General features: G+C 42.0%; 1 protein-coding gene across 1 annotated transcript in view; it reads right to left on the bottom strand.

The window, feature by feature from the left end:
* Positions 1–7,033, bottom strand: part of PLCL1 (phospholipase C like 1 (inactive)) — a 397,849-nt gene that overhangs the window by 366,433 nt on the left and 24,383 nt on the right. The gene's annotated exons all lie outside the window — the stretch shown is intronic.

Here is a 7,033-nt window from a genome sequence, read left to right as displayed (position 1 = left end):
GCGCCGAAGGGGGCTCGGCTCGACCAATCGCCGCCGCGGAGGGGCGTGCCCGAGCGCGGAGAATGGAATGTGTTCTGCACCGGGAGCCGGCCCAGCGGGCTTAGTGTACTCGAGCAAGGGTGGGTGGGTGCTCACGCGCGCGCGCGCCCGCGCCCGCGCAGGATGCGCACCCGCAGGCTGTGTGTATATTTTAGGAAGTTTTGATATTCAAAACGAGCCAGCAGATGCAGCCAAATCCGGAGAGAGAAAGATCTTTGTCTGCAAATCAGAGCCAATTGAAAGAAAAAGGGTGTTGAGCCTTGAAGTCAAAGCCTTTGAGGTGAGGGCAGCTTAGCCTCCTCAGAGGGTAATTGAAGGCGCTCGAGCCAACCCTTAGAAGTCAAGTCCAGGCAGAGATCAACTAGGGCTTACTGGGATCCTGAGTTGAATAATTTGCTTCAGGTTCCATGAAAGGATTCTTGGGTTACTCTACAAGGCGAATAAATACAAGGAAAGAGTCAGATAAAAGAGGTGAGGGAAATGGGAAATGAACCAACTAAATCCCCTTGCAGAGTGACATTTAATAAAGTACAGCTGATGAAAGTTTACTAAGCACAAAGGAAAAGAGATGAGGACTCAGGCCCTGTCTTAAAACATACCTTTTTGACAGTAGTCCATCCTCTTTCTGTAGATTATCTTATATAAACAGGTTTTGCTTATTCCAGGCAAACTAGCAATGGAGAGGAGACTTCTCTGAGGATTATGCATAGTCTCTGAAATTAACCTTAGAATGCTCGGATGCAAAAAAAAATGGGCTCCAGACGTGCTGGTTACTGGCTACAGAAAGCAGCCCCCAAAGGCTATGTCCAACCAGAGTTGCCTCTCAGGATTGGGTTCCTGAGCTCCAGATTTATCAGAGGTGTCTTGAGAAAAACTCAAAAACCAAACTCACTGTCACTGAGTCAATGCCGACACTATAGGACAGAGTAGAACTGTCCCCGGGAGTTTCTGAGACTAACTCTTTACTCGAGTAAAAAGCCCCATCTGTCTCCCAAGTAGCAGCTGGTGGTTTTGAACTGCTGACCTTGCAGATCGCACATGACCCAACACACAACAATTACTTCAACAGGATTTGAAAAAGAAGGACTAAAAACCTAGTGCTTTCATTTAAAGGCATTTTGATGTTAGAATTTATATTAAACCTTATTTATGAACTTTAACGGTTTTATTTTAACTCTTGATAATGTAATAATTTGAGATTGTACTCATTCCTTCATTATAGCCAAGATGAGAAATATTTCATTGTTTTAGACCCAGAATTCATTAGAATGTCAGAATATTGGCTGTGTACAGGGATTTAGGAATCATCTAGAAACACCCTTTTATTTTACAGAAGAGCTGAAGGTTCAGGGAGACTTCTTGTCTCTCTAGTTCATGCCTGAAATTAGAATCTGCGCCACCCAACTCCTCCAGTCATCTTTTCACTACTTTTCCTTGCTCTTCTCTGGCTGCACCAGTCAGAACTAGATGCAGTCCCTGACAGAATTCAGATTTAATGGTACCAGCTCCCAAGGAAGAGTGAGGAGGCGTGACTTTGCCTTTTCTTGAGCTATAAATGCAGACCAGGCAGCTGACTGTAGTTTAGCAATCTCTGGTTTTAAAGCCAACACCACCCTCTAGCGAAATTTTGGGAATGACAATAAAAATTTCCTTCCATAATAGAAAATGCTCTGAGGGAGATGAAAGGGGAGTATTAATGTGTAAACAATGGGGAATCACACACTTAAATTTTCCTTTTTAACCCTGTTATTGCAATGCCTGCCTCTATAACCCAGAGAGTAAAAGAAGGCAGTAAAAAGTGCCTTAGATTTCTAACAGCCGTGCATGTCCTTCACCCCATTGACTCGAGAACTCGCTCCTGTACTACGGAGGAAACTGCCTCCACTGCTAGCTGAAAAGTGGACAGATTAAACCCACCAGGCATTGTGGGAGGCAGGTTTGGCCATTGTTTCTTCAAAGATGTACAGCTTTGGAAAACCCGTGGGGGGCATTCATTCTTTTCAACAGGGTCGCCAGGAACCAAAATGGATTCGACGGCTATAGGTTTCATTTTCAGTTGATTATTGTTTTGTTTTGTTGTTTTGGTCCCAACAAAAATAATATACATTGGCTTTTATGTTTTCTTCTTGGTTTTTCAACTGTTAATATATTTGACTCTTGTCTTTTACTGTTGCTTTCTATGCCTCATTTTTCTGTGTTATCCTTATAGTTTCTAGAATTTTGAAAATCCATCCTTGGGTTGCTCTTTGAAAATGTAAAAGTGAAACATCTCACTCATTATCTGATTGCACAATACTAATGTCATCAACAAGTATTTACCATTTCACAGATTTATATTACATTTTTAAATAATTTATTTTTCGAAACACTAAAATTAGTGGCACTATACTAACACTTGGCAAATCTGCAGCACAAGACCTCTTTAAAATGTTGAAAAGTAAAGATGTTGCATTGAAGACTAAGATATACCTGATTTAAGCCATGATCTTTTCAATGGCCTCATATGCATGTGAAAGTTAGACACTAAGGAAAAAATAGTCATAATTTCACTGCTACCCAGTCCATTCTGACTTCTAGTGACCCTGTAGGACAGGATAAAACTGCCCTCGTGAGTTTTCAAGACTGTAACTCTTTGGAAAGTAGAAAGCCTCATCTTTCCCCTGAAGAGTGGCTGGTGTTTTTGAACAGCTGACCTTTTGGGTAATATTCCAACATGTAACCAAAGAAAAATCAGTGCATTTGAACTATGGTGTAGACCAGTGGTTCTCAACCTTCCTAATGCCTCGACCCTTTAATACAGCTCCTCATGTTATTGTGACCCCCCAACCATAAAATTATTTTCTTTTTTTTTTCTTTTTTTTAATCATTTTATTAGGGGCTCACACAACTCTTATCACAATCCATACACACATCAATTGGGTAAAGCGCATTTGTACATTCATTGCCCTCATCATTCTCAAAACATTTCCTCTCCACTTAAACCCCCGGCATTAGGTCCTCATTTTTCCCCTCCCTCCCCGCTCCCTCATGAGCCCTTGATAATTTATAAATTGTTATTTTGTCATCTCTTGCCCTGTCCGACGTCTCCCTTCACCCACTTTTCGGTTGTCCGTCCTCCAGGGAGGAAGTCACATATAGTTCCCCATAAAATTATTTTCATTGCTACTTCATAAACTGTAAATTTGCTACTGTTATGATCAGGCGACCCCTGTAAAAAGGTCATTCAACCCCCCAAAGAGGTCACAACCCACAAGTTGAGAGCCGCTGGTGTAGACAAAGAATAATAAAAAGTACCATGGACTGCCAAAAGAACCAAGAAATCTGTCTTGGAAGAAGTACAGTCAGAATGCTCCTTAGAGACAAGCTTAGTGAGACTACATCTCACGTACTTTGTGCATTTTATCAGGCGAGAGCAATCCCTGGAGAGGACATCATTCTTGGTATAATGGAGGGGCGGTGAAAAAGAGAAAGGCCTTCAACGAGATGATTAACACAGTGGCTGCAACCATGGGATCAAGCTTAAGAACAACTGTGAGGATAGCACAGCACCGGCGGCGTTTTATTCTATTGGGCAGAGGATTGCTATGACTCGATTGCGCCAAACAACAATGCTAACACTTGTCAGTGATCTTCAAGTGATCTTTCTCTTTCACATTCAGACACACATACATTGAATCCTTCGCTCTAAGAATCTGTTCATAAAGGCTGTTTAAGTCATAATATTTTAGGAAAATAGTTGAACCTTGATCTAGCAAATCTTGCATGCTCTCATTTTCTACCATAAGTCTGAAGGCTTTTCCTGATACTCTGGTCTGCAATTCAAATAAATAGATAGATAGATAGATAGATAGATAGATAGATAGATAGATAGATAGATAGATAGATAGATAGATAGACAGACAGACAAAACAACCTTCTGGTCTGCAATTCAAATAAATAAATAAATGAAACAACCTTCCTGTGATGAATAAGAGTAACGAATAGGCAAGTCAAATGTCACCCCTTGTCTGACCATAAATACAAAGACACCCCCCAAGTCCACCACATACTGTGTTGCTCATATTGTTGTTTTGTCTTCTTCGTGGGGGGCTATCACTGTGATAATGGTCCTGCCCACAGAATTGTTTACTTGTATCTGCTACCATCCTACTCCCTACTCCAGGCCCAGGATGATGTGCACAAAGACCTTGTCTATTGGGTTCATCTCTTTATCTCCAATTTCCGGAGCCCAGCTGGGCTGCTACAGAGTAGGTACTCAATAAACATATTTGTGCAGAATCTTCACCTTTCTAATCTATAACTGAATAAAATAACCACTTCTGCTGAAAGAAAAATGGCTCTGAGACTGCCCACATTTATCTTCGAGGAGGCGAGAATTCCCTACTAGAATACAAATCAGAGCAGAGCCACCGCGCAGGGAGTTGCAACAACTGCAAAAGTGCTTGAAAGTTACATGAAATCCATGCAATGTAATAATAAAAGGAAATACTCCCTAGCCCTGAGCCACCCTCACAATTACTGAGAAACTTGGGCTCATTGTGGCAGCCAATGTGTAAATCCATATCCTGCGTGGTCGTTCTCTTTGTCACGTTCGACTTTACAAATGATGCCTTTGTCCAGGGACTTGTCTCTCCTCATAACATGCCCAAAGTAAGTGAGACAATGTCACTCCAGCCTTGCTTCTAGGGAGCACTCTGGCTGTACTTCTTCCAAGACAGATTTGTTTGTTCCATGGTACTTTACAATATGCTTTGCCAACACCATAATTCAAATGCATCAATTCTTCTCATCTTCCTTATTCAGTGTCCAACTTTTACATGCATCTGAGGCCATTGAAAATACTATGGCTTGTGTCAGATGTGCCTTACTCCTCAAAGTAACCTCCTTGATTACGTTAAAGAGGTTTGGGGCAGCAGATTTATTCAATGTAATGTGTCATCTGATCTCTTGACCGCTGCTTCCAGGAGCCTTGATTATGGATCCTTGACAACCTCAATCTTTTCTCTGTTAAGCATAATATTACCTGTCGGTCCAGTTGTGAGGATCTGGGTTTTCTCTACATTAAGTTGTAATCCGTACTAAAGGCTACAGTCCTGGATCTTCATCAACAAGTACTTCAACTCCTCCTCACTTTCAGCTTGTAAAATGGTGTCATCTGCATATCACAGGTGGTTAATTAAACCTCCTCCAAGCCTGATGCTGCATTCTTCATGTAATCAGCTTCTCTGATGATTTGCTCAGCATCCAGATTAAATAAATATGCGGACAGTAGACAGCCCTGACAACACCTTTCTTGATGTTAAGTCATGTGGTATTTCCTTGTCCTATTTGCACAAATGCGAACCACACAAAGTCAAAAAAGGCAGTTTGCCCCACAACAAACCTCAGGTGGCAGGAAGGGACAGGGAAGCAGAACATATGGAAATGGGGAACCCAGGGATAAAGGGGGTGAGTGTTGTTACATCGAAGGAATTGCAACCAATATCACAAAAATGTGTATAAATTGTTAAATGGAAAATTAATATGTGTTGTAAACTTTCCCCCAAACTACAACAAAAGAAACAAAGTTACTAGAAATCTGGAATTAGATTGAAAGGCACCTAACTTGGTGAGTCTACCAAACCTCACTTAGAACATCTATCCTGGAATCAAAGAGAAGTTATATCAACTGCAGGGCTTCCAACGCCGCCGAGGGCCAACTGGGCCTGAAAAAAATTTCCGTGAACATATTACGACTTTCCATACACTTTGTTTAGGCTTCCAACATTTGAAAATGCTTCCAAGCTATGCATAAGGTTTCAGCAGCGTCTTCTTCTGAAGTGGGAATCGGAGTTCTTCTTCATTGTCTGTTCTCAGTCTGGAGGCTCTCTTGAAACCTGTTCCCTTTGGGTGACCCTGCTGGCATTTGAACTACCAGTGACATGGCTTCCAGCATCTCAGCAACACACAAGGCACCGCAGTGAAACAAACTGACAGTGGCTGCATCAATGAGCTCAGACATAGGAAGAATTGTGAGGATGGTGCAGAGCTATGCAGTGTTTCATTCTGATGTGTGTAAGGTGGCTATGGGTCGGAAACCGACTCCATGGTACCTCACAACAGCATACACCTCAGAAAAATCACAGAATGGGACAGGGCAAGGGCAGGGGCGATTATTTTAATTGCTTTCTATGTGCTGGATAGGAGCCCTAGTGCCATAATGGTTAAGCACTCATCTGAAAACCTAAAAGTGGACTGTTCAAACCCACCTAGGGCAGCAGTTCTCAACCTGTGGGTCTAGACTCCTTTGGGTGTAGAAGGACCCGGATTCATAACAGCAGCAAAATTAAATTATGAATTAACAACGAAAGTAATTTTATGGTGGGGAGTCACCACAACATGAGGAACTGGACTAAAGGGCCAAGGCATTAGGAAGGATGGCAACCACTGACCAACAGGTTCCACGGGAGAAACCCTGGGGATCTGTTTCTGTAAAGATTACAGCCTGGAAAACTCTGTGGGGCAGTTCTACTCTGTTATATGGGGCTGCTCAGAGTTGGAATCAACTTTAAAGCACGTAACAACAACAACAACAAAAATGTACCAGAAAATTTCATATGAAATATCCTTTATAATTCACAGATAAGGAACCTAAGGATGAAGAGGGTCATGTAGCCTGCTCTCGTCAGAGCCATGTGTAGGAAAAGATGGAACAGATGCTAGCCCAAGTGGTACTTCAAAGCCTGTACTCTTCCTGCTATACGAAAGCCTCATGAGACTCTAGTCCAGTGGCTATCTCGGAGAGGAGGCCTATTCTGAACAACCTCTCCTTCAGATCTGGGGAACTAACATTAGTCATAAAGACCTCAGCATCAGTGTTACTTTTGTTTTGTTTTGTTGCTAATGGCTTTTTGTTTTCTTTAATCATTTTATTAGGGGCTCATACAACTCTTATCACAATCCATACATACATCAATTGTGTAAAGCACATTTGTACATTCATTGCCCTCATCAT

Source organism: Echinops telfairi, unplaced genomic scaffold (genome assembly GCF_000313985.2).
Source record: "Echinops telfairi isolate 266 unplaced genomic scaffold, ASM31398v2 ScPeMD7_3;HRSCAF=10, whole genome shotgun sequence".
In the NCBI taxonomy this organism is placed as follows: Eukaryota; Metazoa; Chordata; class Mammalia; order Afrosoricida; family Tenrecidae; genus Echinops; species Echinops telfairi.
This window is presented reverse-complemented; position numbering and strand designations above follow the sequence as displayed.